The sequence below is a fragment of the Bufo gargarizans genome, chromosome 1, assembly GCF_014858855.1.
Source record: "Bufo gargarizans isolate SCDJY-AF-19 chromosome 1, ASM1485885v1, whole genome shotgun sequence".
Taxonomy (NCBI): domain Eukaryota; kingdom Metazoa; phylum Chordata; class Amphibia; order Anura; family Bufonidae; genus Bufo; species Bufo gargarizans.
The window spans coordinates 430882390-430900422 of record NC_058080.1 but is presented as its reverse complement, the minus strand read 5'-3'; the positions used below and the strand labels follow the sequence as shown (position 1 = coordinate 430900422).

The following is an 18033-nucleotide window of genomic DNA, read 5'->3' as shown; positions in this document are numbered from 1 at the left end:
TCCCTACTATAAACTCTAAAGTCCCAAAGTGCCATGTTTCGTCTGATAACAGGAGAGGCTCTGTAATTAAGGTATATAGCCATCTACTGTTGTCCAAAACAAAACACAAAAATTAAGTGGGATGGAGAAGGATGGGGGGACCAATAAAGGGAGAGGATGCCAGGTCAGTGAACCACTATTAATAAGTAAATGTGACGTGCCTCTCATTTGTGCCAGTGGGATCGGGATGCCTGCCTCCATCCCACATTATTTTTGAATTTTGTTTTGGACAGCAGTAGGTGCCTATATAACTTAATTACAGAGCCTTCCCTGGTTATAACGGAAAAGCATTCTTAAGACAGAATGTTAAATAAAATGTCCATTGAGGGGTTAAAAAGAATAAAAAAAATTCAACTCATCCACTTGATCGCGCAGCCGGTATCCTCTTCTTTCTGCAGGAACTGCAAAAAGACCTGCGATGACGTTACCACGTGGTGAGAGCGGAGACGTCATTGCAGGTCCTGCTGAATAAAGATAGAAGGTCCTTCTATGCATGGCCTAGTATGAAAAAGATTGCAGCGATGTGTGCCGCATATATTGGCACTCTTTGTGATTTTTAAAAGTTGGGAGATATGCTGTAGGGAAGAAGGATCACATGTAAATGCAGCTCTCCCTCTGCTTAATAAAAGACAATTAATGGAAACAAATGGTTCAATCGAGAAAATTGCCCGTCAGTTGGCCCATGACTTGTAGGACATAAAGGAAGGGGAGGCTGGTAGACAGATAAGGAGATGCAGGGTGGGTCAGCACTGGAAAGAGCTTTGAGGGTAAAGTGATTAGCATACATTACATCCTATAATGGGTGGACAATGAGTGCAATTACTTGGAAAGGGTGGAGTAATCAATGCAGTGACAGGCACAGGGTGGAGAGATCGGTGCAGTGACAGGCAAAGGATAGTAAGATTGGTGCAGTGACCAGCACAGGGTAGAGATCGGTGCAGCACTGCAGTGACAGGCACAGAAGGAGAGATCAGTGCATTTACTGGCACAGGGTGGAGAGATCAGTGCAGTGACAGGCACAGGATGGAGAGATTGGTGCAGTTACTGGTACAGGGAGAAAATATCAGTGCAGTTACTGGTACAGGGAGAAGAGATCAGTGCAGTTACTGGTACAGGGAGAAGAGATCAGTGCAGTTACTGGTACAGGGAGAAGAGATCAGTGCAGTGACTGGCACAGGGTAGAGAGATCGGTGCAGTGAGAGGCACAGGATGGAGAGATTGGTGCAGTTACTGGTACAGGGAGAAGAGATCAGTGCAGTTACTGGCACAGGGTAGAGAGATCGGTGCAGTGAGAGGCACAGGATGGAGAGATCGGTGCAGTTACTGGCACAGGGTATAAAGATTAGTGCAGTGATTAGTGCAGTGACAGGCACAGGGTAGAAAGATTGGTGCAGTAACCAGCACAGGGTAGAGATCGGTGCAGTAAAATGCACTAGGTGGAGAGATCAGTGCAGTCACTGGCACAGGGTAGATAGATCGGTGCAGTTAGAGGCACAGGGTGGAGAGATCCGTGCAGTGACTGGCACAGGTTGTAGTTTACAATAAAGTGACTGGCACATGGTGGAGAGAACAGTGCTGTGACTGGCACAGTGTGGAGAGATCTGTGCAGTGACTGGCAGATTGTAGAGAGATTAGTGCAGTGACATGCACAGGGAGGAGAGATCAGTGCAATGACTGGCACAGGGTGGAGACATTGTTACAGTGACTGGCACATGGTGGAGAAATCAGTACAGTGACAGGTACAGAGAGGAGAGATTGGTGCAGTAACTGGCACAAGGTAAAAAGATTAGTGCAGTGATAGGCACAGGGTGGAAACATTGGTGCAGTGACTGGCAGATTGTAGAGATATTAGTGCAGGGACAGGCATAGGGAGGAAAGATTGGTGCTGTGACATGCACAGGGAGGAGAGGTAAGTGCAGTTACTCGTACAGGGAGAAGAGATCAGTGCAGTGGCAGGCACAGGGTGGAGAGATCAGTGCAGTGACTTGCACAGGGTGGAGTATACAATGAAGTAACTGGAACATGGTGGAGAGATCGGTGCAGTGATTGGCACAGGGTGGAGTATACAATGAAGTGACTGGCAGAGAGAGGAGAGATCAGTGCAGTGACTGGCACAGGGTAGAGATCAGTGCAGTGAAAGGCACAGGAAGGAGAGATCAGTGCAGTGACTGGCACAGGGAGAAGACATCGTAGCAGTGACTGGAACAGGATGGAGAAATCAGTAAAGTGACAGGCACAGAAAGGAGAGATTGGTGAAGTGACTGGCACAGTGTAGAGAGAGTAGTGCAGTAACTGGCACAGGGTGGAGAAATCGTGCAGTTACTGGCACAGGGTAGAAAGATTAGTGCAGTGACAGGCACAGGGTAGAGAGATTGGTGCAGTAACCAGCACAGGGTAGAGATCGGTGCAGTGACATGCACTAGGTGGAGAGATCAGTGCAGCTACTGGCACAGGGTAGAGAGATCGGTGCAATGAGAGGCACAGGGTGGAGAGATCAGTGCAGTGACTGGCACAGGTTGTAGTATACAATAAAGTGACTGGCACAGGGTGGAGAGAAAGGTGCAGTGACATGCACAGGGTGGAGACATTTGTGCAGTGACTGACACAGTGTCTAGAGATCTGTGCAGTGACTGGCAGATTGTGGAGAGATTAGTGCAGTGAGAGGCATAGGGAGGAGAAATCGGTGCTGTGACATGCACAGGGAGGAGAGATAAGTGGAATGACTGGCACAGGGTAGAGACATTGTTACAGTGACTGGCACAGGGTGGACAGTGACAGTGACAGTTACAGAGAGGAGAGGTTGGTGCAGTAACTGGCACAGGGTAAATTGATTAGTGCAGTGACAGGCACAGGGTGGAAACATTGGTGCAGTGACTGGCACAGGGTAGAGAAATCAGTACAGTGACATACACAGGGTGGAGAGCTCAGTACAGTGACTGGCACAGGTTAGAGAGATTGGTGCAGTGAGAGGCACATGGTGGAGAGATCAGTGCAGTGACTGGCACAGAGTGGAGTATACAATGAAGTGACTGGCACAGGGTTGAAAGATCGGTGCAGTGAATGGCACAGGGTGGAGTATACAATGAAGTGACTGGCACAGAGAGGAGAGATCAGTGCAGTGCCTGGCACAGTGTAGAGATCAGTGCAGTGAAAGGCACAGGAAGGAGAGATTGGTGCATTGACAGGCACAGGAAGGAAAGATCAGTGCAGTGACTGGCACAGGGTGGAAAATACAATGAAGTGACTGGCACAGAGTTGAAAGATCGGTGCAGTGAATGACACAGTGTCGAGAGATCTGTACAGTGACTGGCACAGGGTAAAGATATTGATGCAGTGACTGACACAGAGTTGAGAGATCAGTGCAGTGACAGGCACAGAGTTGAGAGATCAGTGCAGTGACAGGCACAGAGTTGAGAGATCAGTGTAGTGACAGGCACAGAGTTGAGAGATCAGTACAGTAACAGGCAGAGAGTTGAGAGATCAGTGCAGTGAGAGGCACAGAGTTAAAAGGTCAGTGTAGTGACAGGCACAGAGTTGAGAGATCAGTACAATAACAGGCAGAGAGTTGAGAGATCAGTGCAGTGACAGGCACAGAGTTGAGAGATCAGTGCAGTGACAGGCACAGAGTTGAGAGATCATTGCACTGAGAGGCACAGAGTTGAGAGATCAGTACAGTAACAGGCACAGCGTTGAGAGATCAGTGCAGTGAGAGGCACAGAGTTAAGAGATCAGTGAAGTGACAGGCACAGAGTTGAGAGATCAGTACAATAACAGGCACAGAGTTGAGAGATCAGTGCAGTGGGAGGAACAGAGTTGAGAGATCAGTGCAGTGACAGGCACAGGGTAGAGATCAGTACAGTAACAGGCACAGAGTTGAGAGATCAGTGCAGTGACAGGCACAGAGTTGAGAGATCAGTGCAGTGAGAGGCACAGAGTTGAGAGATCAGTGCAGTAAGAGGCACAGAGTTGAGAGATCAGTGTAGTGACAGGCACAGAGTTGAGAGATCAGTACAATAACAGGCAGAGAGTTGAGAGATCAGTGCAGTGACAGGCACAGAGCTAAGAGATCAGTGCAGTGGCAGGCAGAGAGTTGAGAGATCAGTGCAGTGACTGGCACAGGGTGGAGAGATCAGTGCAGTGACAGGCACAAGGTTGAGAGATCAGTGCAGTGAGAGGCACAGAGTTAAGAGATCAGTGCAGTGACAGGCACAGAGTTGAGAGATCAGTGTAGTGAGAGGCACAGAGTTGAGAGATCAGTGTAGTGAGAGGCACAGAGTTGAGAGATCAGTGTAGTGACTGGCACAGAGTTGAGAGATCAGTGCAGTGAGAGGCACAGAGTTGAGAGATCAGTGTAGTGACAGGCACAGAGTTGAGAGATCAGTGCAGTGAGAGGCACAGAGTTGAGAGATCAGTGTAGTGACAGGCACAGAGTTGAGAGATCAGTACAATAACAGGCACAGAGTTGAGAGATCAGTGCAGTGACAGGCACAGAGCTAAGAGATCAGTGCAGTGGCAGGCACAGAGTTGAGAGATCAGTGCAGTGACAGGCACAGAGCTAAGAGATCAGTGCAGTGGCAGGTACAGAGTTGAGAGATCAGTGCAGTGACTGGCACAGGGTGGAGAGATTGGTGCAGTTACTGGTACAGGGAGAAGAGATCAGTGCAGTTACTGGCACAGGGTAGAGAGATCGGTGCAGTGAGAGGCACAGGATGGAGAGATCGGTGCAGTTACTGGCACAGGGTATAAAGATTAGTGCAGTGATTAGTGCAGTGACAGGCACAGGGTAGAAAGATTGGTGCAGTAACCAGCACAGGGTAGAGATCGGTGCAGTAAAATGCACTAGGTGGAGAGATCAGTGCAGTCACTGGCACAGGGTAGATAGATCGGTGCAGTTAGAGGCACAGGGTGGAGAGATCCGTGCAGTGACTGGCACAGGTTGTAGTTTACAATAAAGTGACTGGCACATGGTGGAGAGAACAGTGCTGTGACTGGCACAGTGTGGAGAGATCTGTGCAGTGACTGGCAGATTGTAGAGAGATTAGTGCAGTGACATGCACAGGGAGGAGAGATCAGTGCAATGACTGGCACAGGGTGGAGACATTGTTACAGTGACTGGCACATGGTGGAGAAATCAGTACAGTGACAGGTACAGAGAGGAGAGATTGGTGCAGTAACTGGCACAAGGTAAAAAGATTAGTGCAGTGATAGGCACAGGGTGGAAACATTGGTGCAGTGACTGGCAGATTGTAGAGATATTAGTGCAGGGACAGGCATAGGGAGGAAAGATCGGTGCTGTGACATGCACAGGGAGGAGAGGTAAGTGCAGTTACTCGTACAGGGAGAAGAGATCAGTGCAGTGGCAGGCACAGGGTGGAGAGATCAGTGCAGTGACTTGCACAGGGTGGAGTATACAATGAAGTAACTGGAACATGGTGGAGAGATCGGTGCAGTGATTGGCACAGGGTGGAGTATACAATGAAGTGACTGGCAGAGAGAGGAGAGATCAGTGCAGTGACTGGCACAGGGTAGAGATCAGTGCAGTGAAAGGCACAGGAAGGAGAGATCAGTGCAGTGACTGGCACAGGGAGAAGACATCGTAGCAGTGACTGGAACAGGATGGAGAAATCAGTAAAGTGACAGGCACAGAAAGGAGAGATTGGTGAAGTGACTGGCACAGTGTAGAGAGAGTAGTGCAGTAACTGGCACAGGGTGGAGAAATCGTGCAGTTACTGGCACAGGGTAGAAAGATTAGTGCAGTGACAGGCACAGGGTAGAGAGATTGGTGCAGTAACCAGCACAGGGTAGAGATCGGTGCAGTGACATGCACTAGGTGGAGAGATCAGTGCAGCTACTGGCACAGGGTAGAGAGATCGGTGCAATGAGAGGCACAGGGTGGAGAGATCAGTGCAGTGACTGGCACAGGTTGTAGTATACAATAAAGTGACTGGCACAGGGTGGAGAGAAAGGTGCAGTGACATGCACAGGGTGGAGACATTTGTGCAGTGACTGACACAGTGTCTAGAGATCTGTGCAGTGACTGGCAGATTGTGGAGAGATTAGTGCAGTGAGAGGCATAGGGAGGAGAAATCGGTGCTGTGACATGCACAGGGAGGAGAGATAAGTGGAATGACTGGCACAGGGTAGAGACATTGTTACAGTGACTGGCACAGGGTGGACAGTGACAGTGACAGTTACAGAGAGGAGAGGTTGGTGCAGTAACTGGCACAGGGTAAATTGATTAGTGCAGTGACAGGCACAGGGTGGAAACATTGGTGCAGTGACTGGCACAGGGTAGAGAAATCAGTACAGTGACATACACAGGGTGGAGAGCTCAGTACAGTGACTGGCACAGGTTAGAGAGATTGGTGCAGTGAGAGGCACATGGTAGAGAGATCAGTGCAGTGACTGGCACAGAGTGGAGTATACAATGAAGTGACTGGCACAGGGTTGAAAGATCGGTGCAGTGAATGGCACAGGGTGGAGTATACAATGAAGTGACTGGCACAGAGAGGAGAGATCAGTGCAGTGCCTGGCACAGTGTAGAGATCAGTGCAGTGAAAGGCACAGGAAGGAGAGATTGGTGCATTGACAGGCACAGGAAGGAAAGATCAGTGCAGTGACTGGCACAGGGTGGAAAATACAATGAAGTGACTGGCACAGAGTTGAAAGATCGGTGCAGTGAATGACACAGTGTCGAGAGATCTGTACAGTGACTGGCACAGGGTAAAGATATTGATGCAGTGACTGACACAGAGTTGAGAGATCAGTGCAGTGACAGGCACAGAGTTGAGAGATCAGTGCAGTGACAGGCACAGAGTTGAGAGATCAGTGTAGTGACAGGCACAGAGTTGAGAGATCAGTACAGTAACAGGCAGAGAGTTGAGAGATCAGTGCAGTGAGAGGCACAGAGTTAAAAGGTCAGTGTAGTGACAGGCACAGAGTTGAGAGATCAGTACAATAACAGGCAGAGAGTTGAGAGATCAGTGCAGTGACAGGCACAGAGTTGAGAGATCAGTGCAGTGACAGGCACAGAGTTGAGAGATCATTGCACTGAGAGGCACAGAGTTGAGAGATCAGTACAGTAACAGGCACAGCGTTGAGAGATCAGTGCAGTGAGAGGCACAGAGTTAAGAGATCAGTGAAGTGACAGGCACAGAGTTGAGAGATCAGTACAATAACAGGCACAGAGTTGAGAGATCAGTGCAGTGGGAGGAACAGAGTTGAGAGATCAGTGCAGTGACAGGCACAGGGTAGAGATCAGTACAGTAACAGGCACAGAGTTGAGAGATCAGTGCAGTGACAGGCACAGAGTTGAGAGATCAGTGCAGTGAGAGGCACAGAGTTGAGAGATCAGTGCAGTAAGAGGCACAGAGTTGAGAGATCAGTGTAGTGACAGGCACAGAGTTGAGAGATCAGTACAATAACAGGCAGAGAGTTGAGAGATCAGTGCAGTGACAGGCACAGAGCTAAGAGATCAGTGCAGTGGCAGGCAGAGAGTTGAGAGATCAGTGCAGTGACTGGCACAGGGTGGAGAGATCAGTGCAGTGACAGGCACAAGGTTGAGAGATCAGTGCAGTGAGAGGCACAGAGTTAAGAGATCAGTGCAGTGACAGGCACAGAGTTGAGAGATCAGTGTAGTGAGAGGCACAGAGTTGAGAGATCAGTGTAGTGAGAGGCACAGAGTTGAGAGATCAGTGTAGTGACTGGCACAGAGTTGAGAGATCAGTGCAGTGAGAGGCACAGAGTTGAGAGATCAGTGTAGTGACAGGCACAGAGTTGAGAGATCAGTGCAGTGAGAGGCACAGAGTTGAGAGATCAGTGTAGTGACAGGCACAGAGTTGAGAGATCAGTACAATAACAGGCACAGAGTTGAGAGATCAGTGCAGTGACAGGCACAGAGCTAAGAGATCAGTGCAGTGGCAGGCACAGAGTTGAGAGATCAGTGCAGTGACAGGCACAGAGCTAAGAGATCAGTGCAGTGGCAGGTACAGAGTTGAGAGATCAGTGCAGTGACTGGCACAGGGTGGAGAGATCGGTGCAGTGACAGGCACAGAGTTGAGAGATCAGTACAATAACAGGTAGAGAGTTGAGAGATCAGTGCAGTGACAGGCACAGAGTTCAGAGATCAGTGCAGTGACAGGCACAGAGTTGAGAGATCAGTACAGTAACAGGCACAAAGTTGAGAGATCAGTGCAGTGACAGGCAGAGAGTTGAGAGATCAGTGCAGTGAGAGGCACAGAGTTAAGAGATCAGTGCAGTGACAGGCACAGAGTTGAGAGATCAGTACAATTACAGGCAGAGAGTTGAGAGATCAGTGCAGTGACAGGCACAGAGTTAAGAGATCAGTGCAGTGACAGGCACAGAGTTAAGAGATAAGTGCAGTGACAGGCACAGAGTTGAGAGATCAGTACAGTAACAGGCACAGAGTTGAGAGATCAGTGCAGTGACAGGCACAGAGTTGAGAGATCAGTACAGTAACAGGCACAAAGTTGAGAGATCAGTGCAGTGACAGGCAGAGAGTTGAGAGATCAGTGCAGTGAGAGGCACAGAGTTAAGAGATCAGTGCAGTGACAGGCACAGAGTTGAGAGATCAGTGCAGTGAGAGGCACAGAGTTGAGAGATCAGTACAATAACAGGCAGAGAGTTGAGAGATCAGTGCAGTGACAGGCACAGAGTTAAGAGATCAGTGCAGTGACAGGCACAGAGTTAAGAGATCAGTGCAGTGACAGGCACAGAGTTAAGAGATAAGTGCAGTGACAGGCACAGAGTTGAGAGATCAGTACAGTAACAGGCAGAGAGTTGAGAGATCAGTGCAGTGACAGGCACAGAGTTGAGAGATCAGTACAATAACAGGCAGAGAGTTGAGAGATCAGTGCAGTGACAGGCACAGAGTTGAGAGTTCAGTGCAGTGAGAGGCACAGAGTTTAGAGATCAGTGCAGTGACTGGCACAGAGTTGAGAGATCAGTGCAGTGAGAGGCACAGAGTTGAGAGATCAGTGCAGTGAGAGGCACAGGGAGGAGACATCGGTGCAGTGACTGGCACAGGGAGGAGACATCGATGCAGTGACTGGCACAGGGTGCAAAAATCAGTACAGTGACAGGCACAGAAAGGAGAGATCGGTAAAGTGACTGGCACAGGGTTGAGAGATTAGTGCAGTGACTGGCACAGGGTTGAGAGATTAGTGCAGTGACTGGCACAGGGTGGAAAAATCAGTACAGTGACAGGCACAGTAAGGAGAGATTGGTGAAGTGACAGGCACAGTGTGTGTGGGGGGGCATCAGCGTCAAACAAACAAACACCAGCCTAGGAGTTATGTTAGTTCAGTATAAACATTGTTTTCGCCCACTAGGTGGAGCTCCAGAATATTCTACCGACCTCACTGGTTTGTGCAGCATGGTATTCTGTGTGTTCTGTAGATCTTTAATTAAAAAGGCAGATAATGACTGATCTGTTAGTTCCTCTGGAGTTGAAATGTGTACAAAACATGAAGGATAACCAATCCTTTATATTTTTGCATTAGAGCATAATTTTCAGGAAGGTTTTTGCGCACTAAATTGCCCACTGACAATGCCTCCATAATAGCAGTTATCAGTGCCATCAGATCGCCCCCTCCATTCAGTAACACCAGTACAAATAAATTATCCCAAATAAACAGCGCCAGCAACAAGCACTCCACAAAACAGTGCCAGGAGAGTGACACACATAAACCGTGACAGCATACGGCAGCGCTCAGGATTACGCTTTTTAGTTGTACACTATGTGATATTGCAAATCATATTTTCCAAAAGACGGCAAGAAAACATTGTGATATTTCTTAACTCAAGGCAATATCATGATGCAGAAGAGTGCGATGTCAGCTTCAACTCTGCTACATCTGCATATGTCAGGGATGCTCAACCTGCTGTCCTCCAGCTGTTGCAAAACTACAACTCCCGTCATTCCCTAAATAGTTTTAGGTTGTCCAAGCATACTGGGAATTGTAGTTTTGCAACAGCTGGAGGGCCGTAGGTTGGGCATTCCTGGTATATGTCTTCTAGTTCAATTGTCTCCAACATGTGGCTCTCTAGCTATTGCAATAGCACAAGTCCTAGAAGCACGGATAGCCGCAGCTCTTAGGGCATAAAGGACACAATAGTTTTTGCAACAGCTGGAGAGATGAAGGTTCAAGATCATGAGAAACCACGACCTACAAGAATCTAAGTGCGTATCTAGTGGCAGCGAATGAAGCTATCAGCAGATATGGCAGATTACAGTATCTTACCCCCACGCTGTCTTTTTCAGGTCTGTATCATCTCTTTTTTTAGTTTGGTTTTATACTTTTTTTTTTTTGTCCAAATTTTTTTTCTACTGTCACTTAGAAAAAGAAGAAGTCATGAGCTTACTGTGACTAGAATACAACCGCATAGAAGTACCGTAAATCAGAGGATTGATGGCATTTACAGTTTCACATTTAGCAGTCTTGAGTGAATTGCTAGTTTCACTGCTCTGGTTCCTTATTGTTTGATTGTCTTCATTAAAGGCTATGGACACCTTCAGGGCATTTGTTATGATTGTATTTTACTCATTTTTGGACTCATTTTTTCTAAATGATCTTTATTAAAATGTTCAGCCATTTCTGAGGTACAGGAGTTAACAATCAGTCTGCTTGCATAATGTTACTTTTTTATTTTCTTTGAATCCCATGATGTAAAGTTCTGATCTCTGATCTTCTGACCTTACAACACTCAATAAAACTCAATTATTTTCAAATGTATAAGAATATGACTTAATAAGTGAGATGAGAGCTACACATGAGCTGTCAGATGACATGATTCAAAAAAGAAATAAAAATGACAGTTTGCAAACAGAGAGATTTTTAACTATTATCTCAGAAATGGCTGAACATTTTAAATAAAGACCAATTGAAAAAATGATTTGTAGTCCGAAACAAGTAAAAAATTGTTTTTTTTATGTTGCTTTTTTAAATTAGACACCATCAACAGATAGGTGTTTTTATATGTTGTATAGGGGCATGTGTTTGGTATTATACTTAGGTTGCTGGTTTGGCTAATTAATGGAAGTCTATAAGCAATGTGACCATGCAAAACAGGCGACAATGCTAGGTAGGAGAATGGGGAGATCAGGAATAATATACCTTTTCCAAAGCTTTTCTTATCAGGAGTAGTAAGAACATGAGCTTTTGCCAATATTCTAAAGCAGCATAGGAGAGAGAGATAAAGATACCTAGTTTTTTATTTTTTTTGAATATTTTGAATGTAAAAAGAAGCTTAAATAAATCATAGACTGATCACAGAAAAAGCCTGTGGGTCCTATTATTCCCTACCCATACACATTGACAGATAATTCTGTGAATGTGGGCCAACCAGAACTCACAGGCTTTCTCCATGGGTCCCGGCAGTATTTAAAAAAAAAAATATGGTGTCTGAAAATACTAAATCAAATCGTAAACAGCTACAGTGGTACTTGAAAGTTTGTGAACCCTTCAGAATTTTCAACATGTCTGCATGAACTTGATTTAAAATGACATTAAAATTTCACACAAGTCCTGATGTGCATCAACAAGTCTTCTTCTGAGGTCCTCAGAAACCTGCTTTGTTGTTGCTATGGAAAACTTCCACGAACATGTGTTGTGAAGATCAGAATTTGATAGATCCCTGTTTTTTAAATAAAACAGGTTACTGGCTTACACCCGATTGTCATTCCATTAACTGAAAGCACCTGACTAAGGGTACTTTCCCACTAGTGTTTTTCTTTTCCGGCACTGAGTTCCATCACAGGGGCTCAATACTAGTGATGAGCGGCAGGTGCCATATTCGATTTCGACGAAATTCGCGAATATTCGATAGAATATTCGTTTTATATTCGTCAAAATCGAATATTCGTCATTATTCTTGTTATCGCGATTAATATGCGATTTAAATAATCGAATTTCGATTTTAACTTAAAGGCTACTCTCCTATTGAAATCGCAATTCGATTTTTTCAAGTTATAATAATCGAATTTCGATTTTAACTTAGCACTGCTATATGCCATATTAGGCTAACTAATATGGCATATAGCAGTGCTAAGTTAAAATCGAAATTCGATTATTATAACTTGAAAAAATCGAATTGCGATTTCAACGTAATTCTCAAATCCGACAGTACATTCTAGTATATGGAGTCGTTCCCATGGTGATGGGGACGCTCCATAAGCATGGAATATGGCTTCAATGGCTTGGTAGAATTAGCGAATTGACGAATATATTCGTTATATTCCACAAAACGAATATAACGAATGTATTCGTCATATTCCACAAAACGAAGATAACGAAGTATTCTGCATCTTCATTTTAGCTACCTATTCATCAATTTCGCTAATTCTAGCAATGATATAGGAAAGTTGACTATAGTGACAGCTAAGTGTAATTCGCTATGCGATTATATGACTGCTTTTTTTTATAAATAGTATAATTATTCTATTTATTTAAAAAAAAGCAGTCATATAATCGCATAGCGAATTATACTTAGCTGTCTCTATAGTCAACTTTCCTATATCATTGCTAGAATTAGCGAAATTGATGAATAGGTAGCTAAAATGAAGATGCAGAATACTTTGTTATCTTCGTTTTGTGGAATATGACGAATACATTCGTTATATTCCTTTTGTGGAATATGACGAATACATTCGTTATATTCGTTTTGTGGAATATAACGAATATATTCGTCAATTCGCTAATTCTACCAAGCCATTGAAGCCATATTCCATGCTTATGGAGCGTCCCCATCACCATGGGAACGACTCCATATACTAGAATGTACTGTCGGATTTGAGAATTACGTTGAAATCGCAATTCAATTTTTTCAAGTTATAATAATCGAATTTCGATTTTAACTTAGCACTGCTATATGCCATATTAGTTAGCCTAATATGGCATATAGCAGTGCTAAGTTAAAATCGAAATTCGATTATTATAACTTGAAAAAATCGAATTGCGATTTTAACGTAATTCTCAAATCCGACAGTACATTCTAGTATATGGAGATGTTCCCATGGTGATGGGGACGCTCCATGAGCATGGAAGTCGGCAGAAGCGGCAACGGGCACTGACTGGAGCAGCCAGGAAGCCAGGAATCCAAAGGACAGGTAAGAACAACTTTAGGGAAGTGGGAAAGAAAAAAATATAACAATAAAAAAAAAAAAAAAAAAAAAATAATAATATTCGAAATATCGAATTTATATCACTATATTCGAAATATTCGCGAATTAGCGAAGTGCCGATATTCGCGAAAAAAATTCGATATTCGAATATTCGCGCTCAACACTACTCAATACCGGAAAAGAACTGATCAGTTTCATCCCCATGCATTCTGAATGGAGAGAAATCCGTTCAGGATGCATCAGGATGTCTTCGGTTCAGTCACTGAATGGCGTTTTGGATGGAGGAAATACCGCAGCATGCTGCAGTATTCTCTCTGTCCAAAGTTCTGGATCACTTGCCGGAATGCCGGCATTAATTTACATTGAAATTTGCATAAAAAATCTGGAGAGACGGATCCGTTCTTGCAATGCATTTGTCTACAAATGCTGTTCGTTTGCATGCAGATTGCCGGATCCGGCAGGCAGTTCCGGCGATGGAACTGCTTGCCGGATCACTCTGCCGCAAGTGTGAAAGTAGCCTAAGGGTGGGTTCGCATCAGCGTTCGTAATTCCATTATAGTGTTCCGTTATAACCCTGTTATAATATAACAGAATTTAAGGACGGAATGCAAAACGGAACCCTTTAAGAGGCATTCCATTTTTCTCCGTCCAAATACATTTCTATGGGCACAAATAATGGTTCCGTTTTGTTCCATTATGTATGACGGGAAAAAAAAGTCCTGTCAACACATGACGGAACAAAGTGGAACCGTAATCATGATTGTTGATTTGAACCCACCCTAACTTCCTCTTCAAATGATCTGCTAATCCTAAAGATTCACATACTTTTGTCCCTCAAAGAAATGTGATATTGGATCATTTTCCTCAATAAACGTTACCAGGTCTAATATTTTTGACTAATTTGTTTGATTTGGCTATCTTTATCTACTTTTAGGACTATTGTAATAATCTGATGTAGTAGTAGTAGTGTTAGTTCAAAATTGTGCAGAAATGTAAAAAGATTGAGAAGGGTTCACAAACTTTCAAGCATCGGTGTATATTTCCTTGAGCTCAGCCTCTCCCTCTCTATCATATGCTGAAAAGACCTGAGAAATGTGCTCCAACATAAGTATAAAAACTCAACTACACGTTGTTTCTGTGGGCAGCTATGTGCTTAGAAACAAACAAAACCTAAAAGGGGAAGTGGATGAGATCTGAAATGGGGAAGCGATACGTAGAAAGTAATTTACGAAATTTCCACATAAGCAGTGGTGAATTGTTTTCCTAGATTGGATTCTGGGGTTTAATTACAGATAAAGAAAAAATGCCAGAGCCAAATTCATGTGCGTACAGATCCTTTAGGTGCCACCACACATTCATTTTCTAGGCAGTTTCTGAAGTCAAAATCAGGAGTGGATAATAAATGAGAAAAAATGATAAATGCATAAAAATACTGAATTTGTAGCAGCACCCTTTGTGTCAATAAGTTTGCCAATGTACTAACTTATGCCAACTTCCTGGCCATGTGTTTAGTCTAGTCGATTTCCTAACGCCAGCCCCCTGGCCTTTTGCCACTTTGACAAGTTACCAATAATACTGCTACTTTGTTTGTCAAGTTTGGCTAGATCCGGTGTACCATTTGCCAAGTCGGTGACCCTATGCTGCTATTGCAAAATCATCTTAACTATGTATCTCCCCTGAACCTGCTTGCTTCCTCCAGACTCCACGTTTTATTCAGTGACTGTGTTCTTATTTGCTTTGTGGTTGTTGTTGTGTCCACCTAAGGGTTCACATTGTTGTCCATCGTTTCTGCTTTCAAAATATGAACTTTTGCTTAAAGGGGTTGCCCAATTTCTGGTTACTGTTGACCAATGTGTTTGTAAGTTGACTATATGGCACTTGCTAACACAGCCTTAGTTGAAATTCTCTCCCATTTTCTATATTTCATAAGGTATGCCAACTTTTGTCTGCCAAGCCTTTTGTGTTATCCAGACGGAAGTCCTGTTCATAAAATGGCTGGTGATAGAGGGTTATGTGACCAGACAACGCTCCTCCATGTAATGTGTAGCACAGGTGCAGTGGGTTAGAATACAGGAGCTTGAGTGATGTGTCTGGTCACATGAACCTCCATCAGCATCCATCTTTTCGACAGGACCTCTATGCAGACAGCACAGAAGATTTGCTTAATGTGAGGGCACTGCCTATGTAATGTGGTTAACGGCACAGAATATCAACCAATTCCATATTAGTAAGTGCCCCAGAGTTATCTTACATTCAAACTGGTCACAAGTAACCAGAAAGTGGCCAACCCCTTTAACATCTGTGGCATCAGGTAGGTTGCAATAAAGTAAAGCTGAACCATAACACTTGGTATGATAAAATAGTCTTAAAATTTTATATAATTCATCAGTAATAATCAGTGAAAAGTGATATAAAATCACAGACTTTTTGTTTCACGATCTCTGGTCAGTCAAGTGCCCAGTTCTGTAGGGGTTAAAGGACCCTGTGCATGAATAAAGGGGGCTGGTCCATTGGAAGGACCACAAAACTAAAAATATATCATATACCATACATATAGTATGAAACACGTTCCCACACCCTACAAGCTATTCTCAACACGAAGTGCCACACTACACATCTAATCCCTAAGATTGTGCCACCATTACATCTCAGTGACAGTTATGGATGCCTACCTTTAGGGTACGGCCACGCGGTCAAGTTATTGCATGTAGTCGTGGAAGGCAAAACCTGGAGTGAATGAAAAAAAGAGGAGACGTCATGCATAAACCATGCCCACCTTCCAGTGCTAAGTCACACGACCTCCCAGACCAAGCTGAGCTGCAGAACTCAAGCTACATCTCCTTATTCCAACACCATTTCCACCACCACTTCATAGTGCCATCCAAGCTACATTGTACACATGAATCTATTGGGCCGGGCTATTGCTCAGTCCCTCCAAACGCCCCTGTCCTCACTTTGAATAAGGAGAGGCTTCCCTCAGTTGTGGCCCCTGGGATTCTGAGCATTCTGTTGTATGCGGTCCTTGAATGGTCTTATCTACATTGTCTAAACTGAAGAACTATCAAAAGGGAAAGAGGAAATGATACAGGAAGCCACAGGTTTCTAAGATTAGTTTTATTATAGCACATCCAAAAATGTGAGAGCAACAATGTTTCAATATTGCAATCACAATAAAGAATTATATGCGTTTGGAGAAGAAATAAAGACCCAAGAAGTTTTTTTTTTTACTCGCGTCTCTGGATACATTAGTGCTGGACATTGACAATAACTGAAAGAGGGTCTCTTAGCAAAGATCCAACTGCTGCCCATAATGGTGCCAAGAACAGAAGGGCATGGTGTTTGTTCCCTTTTCCAAATCCTTTCTACATCTATTGGGTCAATTCCTTGTTAATTTACAATACAGTTACCCTAGAGAATCAAACTCTGCACTGGTTCTCACCACCTAATAACAATAAGGATGGATACCCTCAATCCAAGTGACCTATAGAAGTTGTACAGCTTGACTTTTTGGTTTGTCATTGGTGTTCTTCTACTATATGGCATCAAAAGCAATACAAGGTCAATTATTTGGGTTAATTTTTAAATTTTAAGACAATAAATCTAAACTGTACATCCCTTCATGTTCTAAATTAAACAGAATCAGTATAGAAGAAGAGTAGAAACATCACACAGAGATAAGTGATTTCTGATGCTTCTTTTCACAGATTACTCCATCATTCTTGGTCCCCAACATGAGGTCCCATTAAATCTTGGTCCAAGCTTGGCTCCCATCTTATTCCTATTTCCTAACATGGCCCACCTTCTCATTTCTGTTTTCCCTCTCTCAAGTCTAGTCCCCATCATGCCTACCCCCTTATTCTTGGCCCTCAGTATGACCCCCTCCTCTCATTTCTGGTCTCAATATGGTCCTTTCTCTTATCTCTGGACCCAACATGACTACCTTCTTATCCCTAGTCCTAGCAGGGTTCCTCCCTCATCCCTGATATCCAATATGTCTTCCCTTTTTATTTTCTCCTTTCACTGCTCACTTGGAAACCTCTGGAGCAGCATGCAGGTACTCTTGTTCAATACCAGTCTTAGACTGCACCTTTCTCTGACAGCCTCATCTGATATCCATTACATGTCTCTTGGTGACTCCAGCCCAGTGATTCTGTGCAGCCCAGACCTGCATGCAAATTCACAGAGAGTGTAACTCCAATGTGTGATATTTTCTCAAAAATGTGCTCAAAAAGTGGTCTTTTGTTGGATAGAGGGGTGGTCTGCTTATAAAATGGCAGCATCCATAGAGTACAATAGGAAAAAAAAAGTTAGGGCAAAATAGGAAAAAAAAAACTGGTCTTCTCAAAAGAATGGTCTCCTGGGTAAGTTTGACTGCAAATAAAATATGCATACACTTTTTATTTAGATTTTTTTTTTTTTTAAACTTATTTCATTTTTAATAACAAATCATAATTGTTTTTCTATAAAAAAAAGAAAAAATCTGATACTGTAACTTTTTATAGATACATCTTTTTAAATGACAGCAAGTCACTAGGATACACCATCACCACTAGGACTCCCACTGATCCTGAGAATGAAGCGTGATTTAAGCAGCTTATTCACAAAAGATTTTGATCAGCCACAATGTAGACAGTCAGTTGTCCATGGGATCGTGGATGTGAAGAATCCCTCCAGTGACCAATCAGTGAGCCAGTTTAAAAAAAAAATTGACTCCCTAGGACTCACACAAATTTGGCCAATCATGCCCTACACTTGTCATTTCAACTTACCACAGCCAAAATTTTACAACCAGACAGAACATGATCATTTATTGTTAAGTTTTGAAACAATTAATGGCATAAATGGCCGCCTTT

General features: G+C 44.0%; 1 protein-coding gene across 3 annotated transcripts in view; it reads right to left on the bottom strand.

Moving 5' to 3' along the window:
- The window catches only part of LOC122932373 (sialic acid-binding Ig-like lectin 5), a 93240-nt gene extending 77038 nt beyond the window's left edge, over positions 1 to 16202 (bottom strand). The window contains exons 1-2 of one of the 3 annotated variants that reach the window (XM_044286746.1): positions 16135 to 16202; positions 15853 to 15907 (exon numbers count right to left, since the gene is read on the bottom strand). The gene's annotated coding sequence lies outside the window, so the exon portion shown is untranslated. Of the gene's footprint in view, positions 1 to 10301; positions 10382 to 15852; positions 16028 to 16134 lie in introns of those variants that run through there. The other 2 variants (XM_044286754.1, XM_044286762.1) reach the window with 2 other exon arrangements.
- Between the last annotated feature and the right edge of the window lie 1831 nt (positions 16203 to 18033).